General features: G+C 41.3%; 1 long non-coding RNA gene across 2 annotated transcripts in view; it reads left to right on the top strand.

The window, feature by feature from the left end:
• Window positions 1-17,396, top strand: part of LOC111747779 (uncharacterized) — a 100,481-nt gene that overhangs the window by 73,096 nt on the left and 9,989 nt on the right. The window contains exon 6 of one of the 2 annotated variants that reach the window (XR_010317962.1): window positions 7,505-9,836. The exons of the other annotated variant lie outside the window; for it this stretch is intronic. This is a non-coding gene — a long non-coding RNA (uncharacterized LOC111747779). Of the gene's footprint in view, window positions 1-7,504; window positions 9,837-17,396 lie in introns of those variants that run through there. 2 annotated transcript variants of the gene reach the window in all.

The raw sequence follows: 17,396 nt of genomic DNA, 5'->3' as shown, positions 1-17,396 counted from the left end.
GGCAATGTTTTTGTTCTGTGGTACATGGGGTCTGTATGAGCCAGAGCCAACTTGATGGCACCTAAAACAACCACCACCACCACAGGGCTCAGGAAACATCAGAAGATGAGAGATTCAACAAATTTTTAAAGACAAAAAGAGGATGGAGTTATGAGAGGCAACTAAATTAGCAAAGTGGAGGAAGATATGGCCTAAAGAGTCCGCAGACCCATGAAAGTACCAGATACTATGTAACCCAGTAATTTTTACCCATTTTCCTTTCAAGTATAAAGACACACATTCTTTTAGGCATGTGAGAACCCACAAGACCTATATGAAAAAAGACTACTTGATGATGAAATCCCACCAATGGAAGGGTGATTTCAAAAACAGAAGTGGGAAAGTCACGGGAAAAGAACAGATGATCACTGGATCCATTCAAATACAGAACAAAGAACAAACAATGGTGGGACTTGTGGTAAAAGAATGGAATGTAAATATTATTAGGATTTTTGATGTGAAAACAATACAACTTACAAAATTAGGAGGAGGCAAGGGAAGAGGAAATGAAAGCATGTGTGTTAATTTCTTTATGAAATATGTTTTTACTTCTGCAGTTTTTTATTGTATCATATAAAATATATATAACAAAAAATTGCTGTTTGAACCATTTTTATGTGTTCAATTAAGTGACATTAATTTCATTCACCATGTTCTGCAACTATCACCACTATCTGTTTTCATTTTTTTTTCATCACCCTTAAGAGAAGCTCAGTGCCCCGTACGCAGTAACTTCCCATTTTTCCCTCCCACCCACCTGCAGTAACCACTAATAAACTTTGGTCTCTATGCATTTACCTGTTCTAGGTTTCTCATATAAGTGGGGTCATACAATCTTTGTCCTTTTGTGTCTGGGTTGTTTCACTTAGCATTGTGTTTTCAAGGTTTATCCATGTCGTAGCATGTGTCAGAACTTATTTTCCTTTTACGGCCGAAGAATGTTCCATTGTATGTATATACCACATTCTGTTGGTCTGTTCATCAGTTGATAAGATACTTGGGCTGTTTATACCTTTTGGCTATTGTGAATAATGCTGCAGTGAACCTTGGTGTACAAGTATCTGTTTGAGCCCCTGTTTTCAGGTCTTTTGGATATATTCCTAGGAGTGGAATGGCTGGGTCACATGGTAATTCTGTGTTTAACTTTTTGAGGAGCTGCCACAATGTTTGTCTCTTTTTTTTTCCTTGTGCTTTGGATGAAGGTTTACAGAGCAAATTAGTTTCTTGTTAAACAATTATTACGCATACTGTTTTGTGACATTGGTTGCCAACCCTGTGACATGTCAACACTCTTCCGTTCTCAACCTTGAGTTCCCCATTTCCATTCATCTAGCTTTCCGGTCCCCTCCTGCCTTCTCATCCTTGCCCGTGGGTTGGTGTGCCATTTAGTGTGGTATACATGGTTGAGCTACATGTATTATTGTTTGTTTTATGGGCCTGTCTAATCTTTGGCTGAGGGGTGAACCTCAGGAGTGACTTCAGACTGAGTTAAAAGAGTGTCTTGGGGCCATCTCATCTGTTTTAATGTTCTCTTTGTCCACACTTTCCTCCCCCGGAATGCTCTTACTCCTCTGCTCTGAATTTGTACTGTGTTCAGGCCCAGCTCAGTTGTTACCTTCTCTATGTATTTTCCCTGCCTCTCTAGACAGAGCTCATTGCTACTTCATTTCTACTTCCATGTTGTGTGTTCACGTTTTGCCAAGTGTTTTTCAATTGTATAAGCTGTGTAAATAATATTCAGTTCATTGTTGTTGTTAGGTGGTGTTGAGTCGGTTCTGACATATAGAGACCCTATGTACTGCCCGGTTCTGCGCCATGCTCACAATTGTTGTTATGCCTGAACCCATGGTTGCAGCCACTGTGTCAATTCATCCCGTTGAGGGTCTTCCTTTTTTCCACTGATCCTCTACTTTACCAAGCATGATGTCCTTCTCCAGGGACTGATCCCTCCTGACCACATGTCCAAATATGTAAGACGCAGTCTCACCATCCTTGCTTCTAAGGAGCGTTCTGGTTGTACTTCTTCCAAGACAGATTGTTCTTTTGGCAGTCTATAGTATATTCAATATTCTTTCCCAACACCACAATTCAAAGGCGTCAATTCTTCGGTCTCCTTGTTCATTGTCCAAGTTTCACATGCATATGATGCATTGGAAAATACTATGGTTTTGGTTAGGCGTACCTTAGTCTCCAAGGGGACACCTTTGCTTTTCAACACTGTAAAGGGGTCCTTTGCAGCAGATTTGCCCAGTGCAATGCGTCTTTTGATTTCTTGACTGCTGCTTCCATGGGCGTTGATTGTGAATACAAGTAAAACGAAATCCTTGACAGTTTCAATCTTTTCTCCATTTATTATGATGCTGCTTATTGGTCCAGTTGTGAGAATTTTTGTTTTCTTTATGTTGAGGTGTAATCCATACTGAAGGCTGTGATCTTTGATCTTTATCAGTAAATGCTCCAAGTCCTCTTCACTTTTAGCAAGCAAGGTTGTGTCATCTGCATAACGCAGGTTGTTAATGAGTCTTCCTCCAATCCTGATTCCCCGTTCTTCTTCATATAGTCCAGCTTCTCAGATTATTTGCTCACCATACAGATCGGATAGGTATGGTGAAAGGATACAACCCTGACGCACACCTTTCCTGACTTTAAACCATGCAGTATCCCCTCGTTCTGTCTAGACAGCTGCCTCTTGATCTATGTACAAGTTCCTCATGAGCACAATTACATGTTCTGGAATTTCCAGTCTTTGCATTGTTACCCATAATTTGTTATGATCCACACATTCAAAAGCCTTTGCATAGTCAATAAAACAGAAGTAAACATCCTTTGGTATTCTCTGCTTTCAGCCAGGATCCATCTGACATCAGCAATGATATCCCTGGTTCCACGTCCTCTTCCGAAACCAGCCTGAATTTCTGGCAGTTCCCTGTCGGTATGCTGTTGTAGCCACTGTTGAATGATATTCAGCAAAATTTTGCTTGCATGTGATATTAATGATATTGTTCAATAATCTCTGCATTCAGTGGGATCACCTTTCTTGGGAATAGACATAAACATGGATCTCTTCCAGTCAGTTGGCCAGGTAGTTGTCTTCCAAATTTCTTGGGATAGACAAGTGAGCACTTCTATCGCTGCATTCGTTTGTTGAAACATCTCAATTGATATTCCGTCAATTCCTGGAGCTTTGTTTCTCGCCAATATCTTCAGTGCAGCTTAGACCTCCTCCTTCAGTACCGTAGGTTCCTGATCATATGCTACCTCTTGAAATGGTCGAATATCCACCAATTTTTTTTGGTTTAATGACTGTGTGTATTCCTTCCATCTTCAGTTTATTATTAGTGTCTTCTTAAAAATTGTGAGTTCCTTAAGGGCAAGGACTGTGTCATCTTTGTATTTCTTGAGCACAGCAGCACCTGCCACATAGTGAGGGCTGGTCATAGAAACTGCTAGTTGCCTAACTTAGCATTTAGTCATGACCCTATTTGGGGCAGCAATGTGCCCAGTTAAAAGACTATGTATCCCAGAAGAAACCTGGGCATCTAGTTCCCAAGAATCAGCCACTGAAAACTACAGTGCTCAGTTTTACTCTGACACACATGGGGTTGCCATGAATTGAAATCAACTTGATGGCAACTTTTTTTTTTCTAAACACTGTTTAGAAGGAGGAATAGCAAGAGATGAAGCCTAAGAGTAAAAAAATTGGACAATACTTTGACCAAGTGATCAAACTCAACATCACCAGTGAGGGTGCCTCCAGATGTGATACCTGAGAAAGCCCAGCGTCACCTATGTATGATTCCAGTCGAGAATGCATCACCCAAAACTAATCATGAGGAACATCAGATAAACACCAAATGAGAGATGTCCTCTTGAAAAAAAGGAGGGATGGGGACTGCACGCTTCAAAAAAGCCAGTCATAAAAGATGAAGTCTGTGGAAATGTTCCAGATTAAAGGTACATGACAATTAATGCAGACCTGGTCCTAGACTCGATCCTGTATGGGAGGAAGCATAATGCTACAAAAGGTATTATTGGGTCAGTTGATAAAATTGGAATACAGAAGGTAGATTGTATGTATCAACGTTAAATTTATTGAGGTTGATAACTGTAATGTGATTATGTAAAAAAAAATCCCTATTTTTAGGAAATATACACTGAAGTATATTAGAAATAATGGGTCATAAATTATGCAACCAACTCTCAAATGGTTCAGAAGAAAAAATGAATATATGTATATAGTGAAAGAGACAACAAGCACAAATAAGCTATTATGGTAATAGGCAAATCTGGGTAAGAAATATATGTGTGTTCTTTGCGCCATTCTTATCCTTGCAACTTTTCTATAATTTTGAAATTATTTCTCAATTAAAAGAGTTAAATAAAAGGCTATGTTTTCCAGATCCCCTCGTAGCTAGGTGTGTATGTGGTTAAGTTTGGGACGTTAAAATATAAGCGAAAGTATCATATGGGTTTTTTTTTATTATTATTATTATATGGGACTTCCTGGAAGTCTCCTTAAAATAGAAGAGAAATACTCCCTCACTCTTCTTCCCTTCTACCCAGAATGTTAGTGTAATGGCTGTAACTTGAAAAGGCATATTGAAACATGAACAAGAGCCGTATTGATCTTGGGTCCGTGGTGATCAGAAAGGTGCCATACTAGCCCAACTTGGCCTACTTTCAGACTTCTTTTACCCTCAAAAGAAATATACTGTTAGTAGGTTTCTTCTGATATACATAGCCAAACATGATGCTGACTGATTCAGTATTCACTATGTGTTGAATGTGGAATAATTACAAAGTTGATGTGATTTCTATTTTGTGTCACCAACCAGCAAACTTGGAACATTTTATCATCACAGGGTCCTTGAAACATTCATTTCTCTGACTCTTTTACCTGAATTTTGATTTGTCTTTATTTTTTGTCTTCTTTTATATTTTATTAATTTTTTTAGAGTTGACTCAAATTTGTCTAAGTCATAGATGGGATATAAAGTATAAATAAATCAGCATGCAATTTAAAACAGACGATTACAGCTGAAAATCCAAGATCAGTGAGCAGTAGAATTACATCTAAATATGGAAGCTCAGCTCTGTTCTCAGCCCAGCCCTTCCCCCAGGGATTGCCTAGGTAGGCTCTCTAGGTTCAGGGTTTCTCAACATCTTTTACTCCGTGACACAATACCAGCCAGGGCAGACACCCCCAAAGGAAGTTTAGTTTTGGTAAATGGGTGTGGCAGGTGAGGGTAAGAAGGCTGAGTAGGGCGTGGCAAGAGGAGGTAGAGAAGTTTAACCATTGAAAGGTGTATAGAATCAAAGACTGGTGACTTGGTACATGGGTGAGGAGCCTGAAGCCCAGAGAAACCAAAACCAAATCCATTGCCATCAAGTTAGAATGGACTCATAGCAACCCTGTAGGATAGAGTAGAACTGCCCCATGGGGTTTCCAAGGCTGTAAATCTTTACAGAAGCAGATTGCCACATCTTTCTCCCACAGAGGGGCTGGTGGGTTCCAACCAACAACCTTTCGGTTAGCAGCCAAGCACTTAGCCACTGTGCTTCCAGGGCTCCTTGAAGCTCAGAGAAAATGAAAAAAAAAACCAAACCTGTTGCCACCGAGTCAGTTCCGACTCATCTCAACTCTACAGGACCGAGCAGAACTGCTTCATAGGGTTTCCAAGCAGCAGCTGGTGGATTTCAACTGTCGACATTTTGGTTAGCTGCAGAGCTCTTAACCACTGCACCACCAGGGCCCCACAAGCCCAGAGAGGGGATGTGAATTGCCGGAGATCACGTGGCTAAGGTATTAGCTAAGAATCTTTCGGTTTCAAGCACAGAAGACAATTCTGACTAGCTTAAGCAAAAAGGGCAATAATGATGTCGCTGCTGGCACCCACGGGAGCGTTTTAGGTGCTGTGTATTGACTATCATGGAGGATGAGAACTGACTGACCACAGACACATCCTGCCCCACTTCCACCACCCTAAGCTCCCAATTATCACAATGGATTACATTTCCTTCCTGCACAATTCTGTGCTATCCTCAGAGGCTTTCATTTGCTTGGTTTACTATGTAGTTAATGACAATGCAACCCCAAACTTCCTCCTATCCTCAAATAGGTATAAATCTCCTCTCAATATGTTCAAATGCAACGGATGGTCCATCAATTTCACATCTTGAAGAAAATTCTCCCAGTGCCTTTGACCTGATCCAGTCTGTATAGGTTTTTCTTTAGTATGCCATATAGGATGGTCTTGGGATCTCCCTTAGCCATCATCCTGGAGGCTTCTTGTCTACAAACATATTTAAGAATGGGGCATGGAAAAGCTAATTGGAAACCCCATGTGCACACGTGGGGTTTGTCAACAGAGGGCTTCACTGTAGAGTGATCGGGCTGGGCTGATTCATTGGGAAACCTCCAATGTCAGTATCTGTAGGTCTTTTTTTTCTTGAGTTGGTCAGATTTCCTAGAAAATTTGCTTCCAGCCTTCTGCCCAGAAGGAATAAGCTGAATGGGAAAGACGACTTTGGGGATCTCCTCCTTTAGTGTATAGGGTAACCCCTATTTAAGCCCCCCATTTCCAATATAATAACTATGCCCTCCACTATGACCGATGTCTCCCAGTTCAAAAAACCTCTCTTATCCTTTCCAGAGAATAAGCCTATTGACTTGCTGAAGTAGAAGAGGGATGATCGCTCACTAAAGACAGCGAGGGAGGACTTGGGGAGTCTAACTGCTTCTATAAATAGATATTTAGTCAGTCCTCCTACTTTTAGCCCTGTCTTTGCCCCTACTCCCAGAGTTACCTGGTGCATCCAATCCTGAGCCTTTTGGGGTTCTGTGGTGTAAATGGGTTAGATTTAATTTTTCCCAGAGCTGACTTAAGATTCAGCTTTCTCAGATTTCTAACTCAGTTACCAACCATCTGTCTTCCGGCTTCCAAAATTTTCTTAGTATGTCTCTTCCCAGGTTCCCTTTTTTCTTGTTCATTTAGGCCTTTTTACAAGGCCTCCACTGTCACCTTTTTGTTGTTGTTGTTTTAAATTTTACGTAGTGAAATACATTTGACTCTCTAAATCCAAGTCTAAAAACCCCGAAGAAACAACTCATTAGTCTAGTTTGAATCAGGTGTCCACCCTAGACCAATTAAATTTGGACTGATGAAGTGTGGTGGGGAAGGCTTAGGGAGGGGAGGCTGGGGAATGGAGTCACATTTTACTAACATGGTAGCTCCCGTGGCCACAGAGACAGGGAATTACAGTCCCCAGAAAAGAGGCTCTAGTTAGATAGTCCCTTAACACCCACTGCAGCTAATAAATAGGAGATTGAAATCTAGGCGTTCTGGTTCTAAGTCCAGGGCTCGCTCTTGAACAATCATAATGAGGCAGAAACAAGAGAAGGGGACAGGCAGAGAAAGAGACCCTCACAGCTTCTGTGGTACAGCTGAATGTCCTGTTTTCACAGAAAACTTCTGATTCTCTGGTGCTACTGGATGGGACCAGAGAGAAGATGGTCTAAACACACAAGCTGGAGCAGGAGGAGGAACACTGGGGCTGTCTCAAAGAGGGCACTGAAAGAGAAGGCCAAAGGACAACTACTGACTTGAGTAAGAGGGCCACGATGCATAGTTCCCTTCCCGGCCCTATGCCTCAGTATAGTTCTCTCTTACATACAAGCTGTGTAGCCCCAGTGCCTGCAAAGTGCTCATCAAGAATTTCTGGGAACTCTGCGTGGAAATACTAAACGACACAGGAAGCATCAAAAGAAGATGGAAGGAATACACAGAGTCACTGTACCAAAAAGAATTGGTCAGTGCTCCTCCATTTCAGCAGGTAGCCTATGATCAGGAACCCATGGTACTAAAGGAGGAAGTCCAAGCTGCAATGAAGGCACTGGCGATAAACAAGGCTCTAGGAATTGACAGAATATCAACTGAGATGTTTCAACAAACTGATGCAGTGCTAGAAGTGCACTGCCGCTCATCTATGCCAAGAAAATTGAAATACAGCTAGCTACCTGGCAAACCGACAAACCCATATTTATGCCTATTCCCAAGAAAGGTGATCCAACCAAATGGAGAAATTATCAAAAAATATCATTAATATCACATGCAAGTAAAATTTTGCTGAAGATAATTCAAAAGTGGTACAGCAGTACGCTGACAGAAAACTGCCAGAAATTCCAGCCGGACTCGGAAGAGGAGAAGGAATGAGGGATATCACTGATGATGTCAGATGGATCTTGGCTGAAAACAGAGAATACCAGAAAGATGTTTACCTGTGTTTTATCGACTATGCAAACGCATTTGACTGTGTGGATCATAACAAATTATGGATAACATTGCAAAAACTGGAAATGCCAGAATACTTAATTGTGCTCATGAGGAACCTGTACGTACATAGATCAAGAGGCCATTACTTGAACACAACAATGGGATACTGTGTGGTTTAAAGTCACGAAAGGTATGCGTCAGGGTTGTATCTTTTCAGAGTACTTATTCAATCTGTATGCTGAGCAAATAATCTGAGAAGCTGGACTATGTGACGAAGAACATGGCATCAGGACTGGAGGAAGACTCATTAACAACCTGCATTATACAGATGATACAACCTTGCATGCCGAAAGTGAAGAGGACTTGAAGCACTTGCTGATGAGGATCAAAGACCACATCCCTCAGTATGGATTACACCTCAACATAAAGAAAACAAAAATCCTCACAACTGGACCGATAAGCAACATCATGATAATCAGAGAAAAGATTGAAGTTGTCAAGGATTTCATTTTGCTTGGATCCGGAATCAACGCCCTTGGAAGCAGCAGTCAAGACATCAAAAGACACATTGCCTTGGGCAAATCTGCTGCAAAAAACCTCTTTAAAGTATTAAAAAGCAAAGACATCATCTTGAAGGCTAAGGTGCTCCTGATCCCAAGCCATGGTGTTTTCAGTTGCCTCATGTGCATACGAAAGCTGAGCGATGAATAAGGAAGACCGAAGAACTGACACCTTTGAATTGTGTTGTTGGCATAGAATGTTGAATATACCGTAGACTGACAAAAGAACAAACAAATCTGTCTTGGAAGAAGTACACCCAGAATGCTCCTCAGAAGCAAAAATGGCGAGGCTTTGTCTCACACACTTTGGACATGTTATTAGGAGGGACCAGTCCCTGGAGAAGGACAACATGCTTGGTAAAGTAGAAGGTCATCAAAAAAGAGGAAGACCCTCAATGAGATGGCTCAACTCAGTGGCTGCAACACTGGGCTCAAGCATAAACAAGGATTGTAAGAATGATGCAGGACCGGGCAGTATTTCATTCTGTTATACGTAGGGTCACTCTGAGTCAGAACCAACTTGATGGCACCTGACAACAGCAAAAGACAAGTATTCAGGAATACAAAAACTGTTTTCTGACATTAGGGCTGCCTTTTGTCTCCAGCAGGCATCTTCTGAGTACCAGTTCTGGGTGAGTTTCCAGGAGATGCTGGCACCTTGTGATGCCAACACTGTATAACTTTAGGGAAATTCCTTGTTTATCCTTACTGTGTTACATCTGTTGAAGGGGCCCAAACCTACTTATGGCTACACCAATTGAAAAAAACACTGTGCCCTTCTCCTCCAATGACCACAGTTTCTTCACTGGGCTAAGCTGGTCATGCCTAGCTCATTGGTCCTTTGGGATGAGAGCTTTTCCAGAAGTCTCCTCAATCACTCCAGAAAAGAAGCTGGCAGACACACTTATGCATATCCAAATCCCAATTTGTGCTCTAAATTATGTTGTCTCAGTCCCAGTATGCTCAATGTATTTCCTGGTACATGTTGATTACTGTTGGGGAAAATCAACTAATGGGTAAATAAGCTCTGGCTTTCTGTCTTCTCTAGAGGAGGAGACTCAAAGTGGATGAGGCTCAGTGTATGTGTTTAAAGACAACTTTTTATAAATGATATCAGTTAGGAAGCTTTTGGCTGCCGTAAGAGAATACTCAACTAATGGTGGTTTAAAGCAGGGATCAGCAAACTATGGCCTGCAGGCCACATCTGGCCTGTCACATGTGTTTGTAGAGCCCATGAGCTAAGAATGGTTTTCATTTTATTATTTATTTTTCTTTAAATATTTTATTGTGTTTTTGGTGACAGTTTACATAGCAATTTAGGTTCCCATTTAACAATTTCTGCACATACTGTTCAGTGACATTGGTTACATTTTCCACATCGTGTCAACATTCTCATTATTTCTGTTCTGGTTGTTCCATTAACCTAGCTTCCCTGACCCTCCTCCCACCTTCTCATCTTTGCTTTAGAGTAAATGCTGACTGTTTGGTCTCATATAGAAACAATGGTTTTTAAATTTCTAAATGACTTTGAACAAAAATCAAAGGAAGAATAAGATTTTTTGACATGTGAATGTTATATGAAATTCAAATTTCAGTGTTTATAAATGAAGTTTTATTGGAACACAGTCATACTTATTCCTTTACCTGTTGTCTATGGCTATTTTAAGGAGCCCTGGTGATACAGAACAGGAATTCCAGAACACTTAATTGTGCTCATGAGGAACCTGTACACAGATCAAGAGGCAGTCGTTCGAACAAAACAAGAGGATACTATGTGGTTTAAAGTCAGGAAAGGTGTGAGTCACGGTTGTGTCCTTTCACCATACTTATTGAATCTGTATGTTGTTGTTGTTGTTAGGTGCTGTCGAGTCAGTTCTAACTCATAGCGACCCTATGCACAACAGAACAAAATACTGCCCGGTCCTGCACCATCCTTACAATCGTTGTTATGCTTGAGCTCATTGTTGCAGCCACTGTGTCAATCCACCTCGTTGAGGGTCTTCCTCTTTTTCGCTGACCCTGTACTCTGCCAAGCATGATGTCCTTCTCCAGGGACTGATCCCTCCTGACAGCATGTCCAAGGTATGTAAGACGCAGTCTCGCCATCCTTGCCTCTAAGGAGCATTCTGGCCGCACTTCTTCCAAGACAGATTTGTTCATTCTTTTGGCAGTCCATGGTATATTCAATATTCTTTGCAAGCACCACAATTCAAAGGCGTCAACTCTTCTTCGGTCTTCCTTATTCATTGTCCAGCTTTCACATGCATATGATGTGATTGAAAATACCATGGCTTGGGTCAGGTGCACCTTAGTCTTCAGGGTGACATCTTTGCTCTTCAACGCTTTGAAGAGGTCCTTTGCAGCAGATTTGCCCAATGCAATGCGTCTTTTGATTTCTTGCCTGCTGCTTCCATGGGTGTTGATTGTGGAACCAAGTAAAATGAAATCCTTGACAACTTCAATCTTTTCTTCATTTATCATGATGTTGCTCATTGGTCCAGTTGTGAGGATATTTGTTTTCTTTATGTTGAGGTGTAATCCATACTGAAGGCTGTGATCTTTGATCTTCATTAGTAAGTGCTTCAAGTCCTCTTCACTTTTCAGCAAGCAAGGTTGTGTCATCTGCATAACACAGGTTGTTAATGAGTCTTCCTCCAATCCTGATGCCCCGTTCTTCTTCATATAGTCCAGCTTCTCATATTATTTGTTCAGCATACAGATTAAATAGGTATGGTGAAAGAATACAACCCTGACGCACACCTTTCCTGACTTTAAACCAGTCAGTATCCCCTTGTTCTGTCCGAACAACTGCCTCTTGATCTATGTAAAGGTTCCTCATGAGCACAATTAAGTGTTCTGGAATTTCCATTCTTCGAAGTGTTATCCATAGTTTGTTGTGATCCACACAGTCGAATGCCTTTGCATAGTCAATAAAACACAGGTAAACATCCTTCTGGTATTCTCTGCTTTCAGCCAGGATCCGTCTGACATCAGCAATGATATCCCTGGTTCCATGTCCTCTTCTGAAACCAGCCTGAATTTCTGTCAGTTACCTGTCAATATACTGCTGCAGCCGTTTTTGAATGATCTTCAGCAAAATTTTACTTGCGTGTGATATTAATGATATTGTTCTATAATTTCCACATTCGGTTGGATCACCTTTCTTGGGAACAGGCATAAATATGGATCTCTTCCAGTCAGTTGGCCAGGAAGCTGTCTTCCATATTTCTTAGCATAGACGAGTGAGCACCTCCAGCACTGCATCTGTTTGTTGAAACATCTCAATTGATATTCCATCAATTCCTGGAGCTTATTTTTCGCCAATGCCTTCAGAGCAGCTTGGACTTCTTCCTTCAGTACCATCGGTTCCTGATCATATGCCACCTCTTGAAATGGTTGAATATCGCCTAATTCTTTTTGGTATAATGACTCTGTGTATTTCTTCCATCTTCTTCTGATGCTTCCTGTGTCGTTTAATATTTTCCCCATGGAATCCTTCACTATTGCAACTCGAGGCTTGAATTTTTTCTTCAGTTCTTTCAGCTCAAGAAACGCCAAGCTTGTTCTTCCCTTTTCCATCTCCAGCTCTTTGCACATGTCATTGTAATACTTTACTTTGTCTTCTCGAGAGGCCCTTTGAAATCTTCTGTTCAGTCCTTTTACTTCATCAATTCTTCCTTTTGCTTTAGCTGCTCGATGTTCAAGAGCAAGTTTCAGAGTCTCCTCTGACATCCATCTTGGTCTTTTCTTTCTTTCCTGTCTTTTCAGTGACCTCTTGCTTTCTTCATGGATGATGTCCTTGATGTCATTCCACAACTCGTCTCGTCTGTGGTCACTAGTCAAATCTATTCTTCAGATGGTCTCTAAATTCAGGTGGGATATACTCAAGGTCATATTTTGGCTTTCGTGGACTTGCTCTGATTTTCTTCAGTTTCAGCTTGAACTTGCGTATGAGCAATTGATGGTCTGTTCCACAGTCGGCCCCTGGCCTTGTTCTACTGATGATATTAAGCTTTTCCATCATCTCTTTCCACAGATGTAGTCAATTTGATTTCTGTGTGTTCCATCTGGCGAGGTCCATATGTATAGTCGCCGTTTATGTTGGTGAAAGAAGGTATTTGCAATGAAGAAGTTGTTGGTCTTGCAAAATTCTATCATTTGATCTCTGGCATTGTTTCTATCACCAAGGCCATATTTTCCAACTACTGATCCTTTTTTTGAATCGGACAATCACATAGTCTACTATGCTGGAAATGACAACTCAAAGAGGAATGGTGTTGCATTCATCATCAAAAAGAACATTTCAAGATCTATCCTGAAGTACAACGCCGTCAGTGATAGGATAATATCCATATGCCTACAAGGAAGACCAGTTAATATGACTATTATTCAAATTTATGCACCAACCACTAGGGCCAAAGATGAAGAAATAGAAGATTTTTATCAGCTGCTGCAGTCTGAAATTGATCGAACATGCAATCAAGATGCATTGATAATTACTGGCTATTGGAATGCAAAAGTTGGAAACAAAGAAGAAGGATCAGTAGTTGGAAAATATGCCCTTGAATCTGTATGCTGAGCAAATATTCGCAGAAGATGGACTATATGAAGAAGAATGGGGCATCATGATTGATGGGAGACTCATTAACAACCTGTGTTTTGCAGATGAAACAACCTTGCTTGCTGAGAGTGAAGAGGATTTGAAGCATTTACCAATGAAGATCAAAGACCATAGCCTTCAGTATGGATTACACCTCAACATAAAGAAGACAAAAATCCTCACAACTGGCCTAATAAGCAACATCATGATAAATGGAGAAAAGGTTGAAGTTTTTAAGGATTTAATTTTACTTGGATCCAAAATCAACACCCATGGAAACAGCAGTCAAGAAATCAAAAGAAGCACTGCATTGGGCAGAAGGCCTCTTTAAAGTGTTGAAAAGCAAAGATGTCACCTTGAAGACTAAGGTACACCTGACCCAAGCCATGGTGTTTTCAGTAGCTTCATATGCATGCCAAAGCTGGACAATGAATAAGGAAGACAGAGAAGAATTGACACCTTTGAATTGTGGTGTTGGCTAAGAATATTGAATGTACCATGGACTGCCAAAAGAACAAACATATCTGTCTTAGTAGAAGTACAACCAGAATGCTCCTTAGAAGCAAGGATGGCGAGACTTCATCTCACATACTTTGGACGTGTTATCAGGAGGGATCAGCCCCTGGAGAAGGACATGATGCTTGGTAAAGTTCAAGGTCATCCAAAAAGAGGAGATGGGGAGACTTCCAGCCAACATGGCATGCAGACAGAAGCACCACACCATCCCTCTACAGCAAAGACCTGAAAAACTAAGTAAAACAGGCAAACGTTTTTCCTCAAACCTGAAGTGTCAAATGAAGAGACAAAGAAATCAGCGAAGCACTGAATGGAGTAAGAAACTGACAGGACAGAGAGCGAGAGGGCCCCATTGCTAACACAGCATGGATCCACCATCTTGGCCTTATGACAGGGATCGGCAGACAGAGAGCACCGGAAAGTAGCTTTGCGGAACTCCCAGCAGGAGACAGAGAACCCCAGAAGCAATGATACATGCTTTTCCATCCCCCATTCTCTCCCTGCTGCTCTACCTCTGAGCTTGCTGGCTGGCTGCAGTGGCTCAGCTGGCCAGGAAGTACAGCATCGGTGCCACTCGTATTGGCCCCACCCACGTAGGTGATCTGCGGACAGGGAGTACGGGAAAGCAGCTTCATGAAGTTCCCAGCAGGTGACAGAGCACCCAGTAAGGAGCAATATATGCTTTCCTAATCCCTCCCCCTTTTCCTTCCCACTTCTGCCTCCTCTGCTTCCCACCAGCTGCAGTCTCTTGGCGGAGAGGCAACTGCTTTGGCCTCAGACTGCTTGGATTCACCCTGCCCACAGTGGCCAGGCTTCTGAGCTGGTGTTGGTTCTTTCTGTCTCTTTTGGTTTCTCCTGTGCCTAATGCCACCTCCCCCTCCTTTCTCTGGAACACCTGGCTCCGTGCGCCATCTTTGCTTCTTGAAAGGCTGTGAAGCCACACTCGACTGGGGAACCGCTCCCCCGGCCCACATACCACGCTGATGGGATCCCTTGCGTTTTTTTTTTTTTTTGCTTTGACTTGCTTTGTTCTGTTTGTTTGTTTTCTTTTTCTTTTTGCAGCTTGGGAGCCCTTTCTAGCCAGGCTGCACTGCAGGGCTTAGGAGACACTCCTCAATCTGCGCAGCCACATGGGTGGGATCCCTAAGGGCATTTGTTTCTTTTTTTCTCTCTCTCTCTCTTTTTCTCTTTTGGCTTTCTTAATTTCTCAGTTCTCGTCTTTCTACACTTATCTTCTTTTCCTGTCTCCTGAATACCTGGTGCTGTGCGATATCTATACACCCTCTAGCCAGGCTATACCATGCAGCCTGGGAGCCACTTCCCCTGTCTTAGCAGCCCCACTGGTGGGACCTAGGGCCTCCTGGGGGCTTTTCTTTTTCTCTTTTCCAAATTTTTATCTAGGTTTTTTTTTTTCCTTTCTTTTTCCATTGTTCTTATTTTTTTCCTTTTTGCTTTTCTTCATTTCTTTTCTCTCCACTCCAGTGGCAAGCTCCTTTAGCACTCTTTTATTTCTTTCTTTCTTTGCTTGCTTGTTTTTAGTTTCTGTTTCTCTCTCCTCTCTCTCTCTCTTTCCCATATCCCTATTAGCTTCACAGATCACAAATTACCCCCTCTTTCCTGCCTACCTGCACTGTGCACTGAACATCACACCCCTGAGCAGCACAGGCACAGCCTACCAGCACCTGCCCAGCACTGATTCCTGGCCTGCCCTGTCAGGCCTAGTATGTGCCACAAAGAGCCCATCCCAGCCCCTCTCCTTCAGCTGGACCTGCTCTGCTGCATCATAGCTGATTGACTGGCCTTGCGCATTGGAAAGGGAGGTGAAAAGTATTGTGACTACAGAGAAGCAAACAATAAAGAACACACAGCCCGCCTGCTCAGACGTAACGAAATAAAACAAACAAAAAAAAAGACAAAACAAACAAATCTACAATCAAGAAACAAAGAAAAAAACTACTGAGTGTCCCGAAGACGGCAGACAATATCAAAACATATAAAAACACAGGACAGGATGGTTCCAGTAGGTGTCCAAAATAAAATACCAGATGACTTTCCAGTAGAAGAAAAGGCACTAGAACTACCTGACAGGGAATTCAAATCTCTAATATTCAGAGCAATCCAAGAGTTGAAGCAAAAAGCTGACAAAAATTAGGAAAAAAATAGAAAAATTTATAGAAAAGGCAGACAAATTCATGGAAAATACAGACAAAAAAATGGAACAATTCAGGGAAGTAATACAGGAACAAAATGCCAAAATAAGCTCACAACTAGAAATCATACAAAAACAACAATTAGAAATCCAAAAGATAAGATTTCAGAAATGGACAGTGTCATAGAAGGGCTGAGGAGCAGGTTTGAAATGATGGAAGACAGAGTCAGCAAAATTGAAGACAAACACTTGGATACAACTCTGTTTGAGGAAAAATCAGAAAAAAGAACAGAAAAATGAAGAAATCCTGAGAATTGTATGGGATACAATCAAAAGCAAAAATTTGCAAGTGATCGGAATTCCAGAACAGGGAGAGAAAAGGGAAAACACAGAGATCATTGAAGAATTGCTGACAGAAAACTTCCCTAATATCATGAATGAGGAAAAGCTGACCATCCAAGAAGCTCAACGAACCCCATATAGGATAGACCCCAAAAGAAAAACACCAAGGCATATCATAGTCACTCTCGCTAAAACCAAAGACAAAGAAAAAATCCTGTGAGCAGCTCAAGAAAAACAAAGTCACATACAGAGGAGAAACAATAAGACTAAGCTCTGATTATTCAGCAGAGACAATGCAGACAAGAAGGCAATGGGATGACATATATAAAACCTTGAAAAAAATTGCCAACCAAGAATAATATATCCTGAAAAACTTTTGTTCAGATATGATGGTGAAATTAGGACATTTCCAGATAAACAGAAATTAAGGGAATATGTAAAAACCAAACCAAACTTACAAGACTTATTGAAGTGAGTCCTTCAGTCTGAAAACAAACAATATCAGAACACAGCCTGAATCTAGGATGCAAGATTTACCAACCTAGGAAATGAACTCTCAAGGACTATCCAAAACCAAAACAATTGCAATGGGGAACCAGAGGGGTTAATCTGTAAATGACAACAATGTCAGAACAATAAAAGAGGAAATAAATGGTATATGTATAGAACTTTCTAATGGAGAAGAAGGCAAGGTGATACCAAGTAATAACAGACTGGTTCAAACCTAGGGAGATAAGGGTAAATTTCAAGGTAACCACAAAGAAAGTTAACAAACCTACTCATCAAAATAAAGAAGAAAAACATAAAGTCTCAATAAAAACAAAATGTACAAAAGAAATCCACAAACAAAAGGAACTCAGCACAGGAGAGTAAGAGGAACAGAGAAAATGTTAGCACCATAAAAAAAAGTACTACAA

This window comes from Loxodonta africana, chromosome 15 (assembly GCF_030014295.1).
Source record: "Loxodonta africana isolate mLoxAfr1 chromosome 15, mLoxAfr1.hap2, whole genome shotgun sequence".
NCBI lineage: Eukaryota > Metazoa > Chordata > Mammalia > Proboscidea > Elephantidae > Loxodonta > Loxodonta africana.
This window is presented reverse-complemented; position numbering and strand designations above follow the sequence as displayed.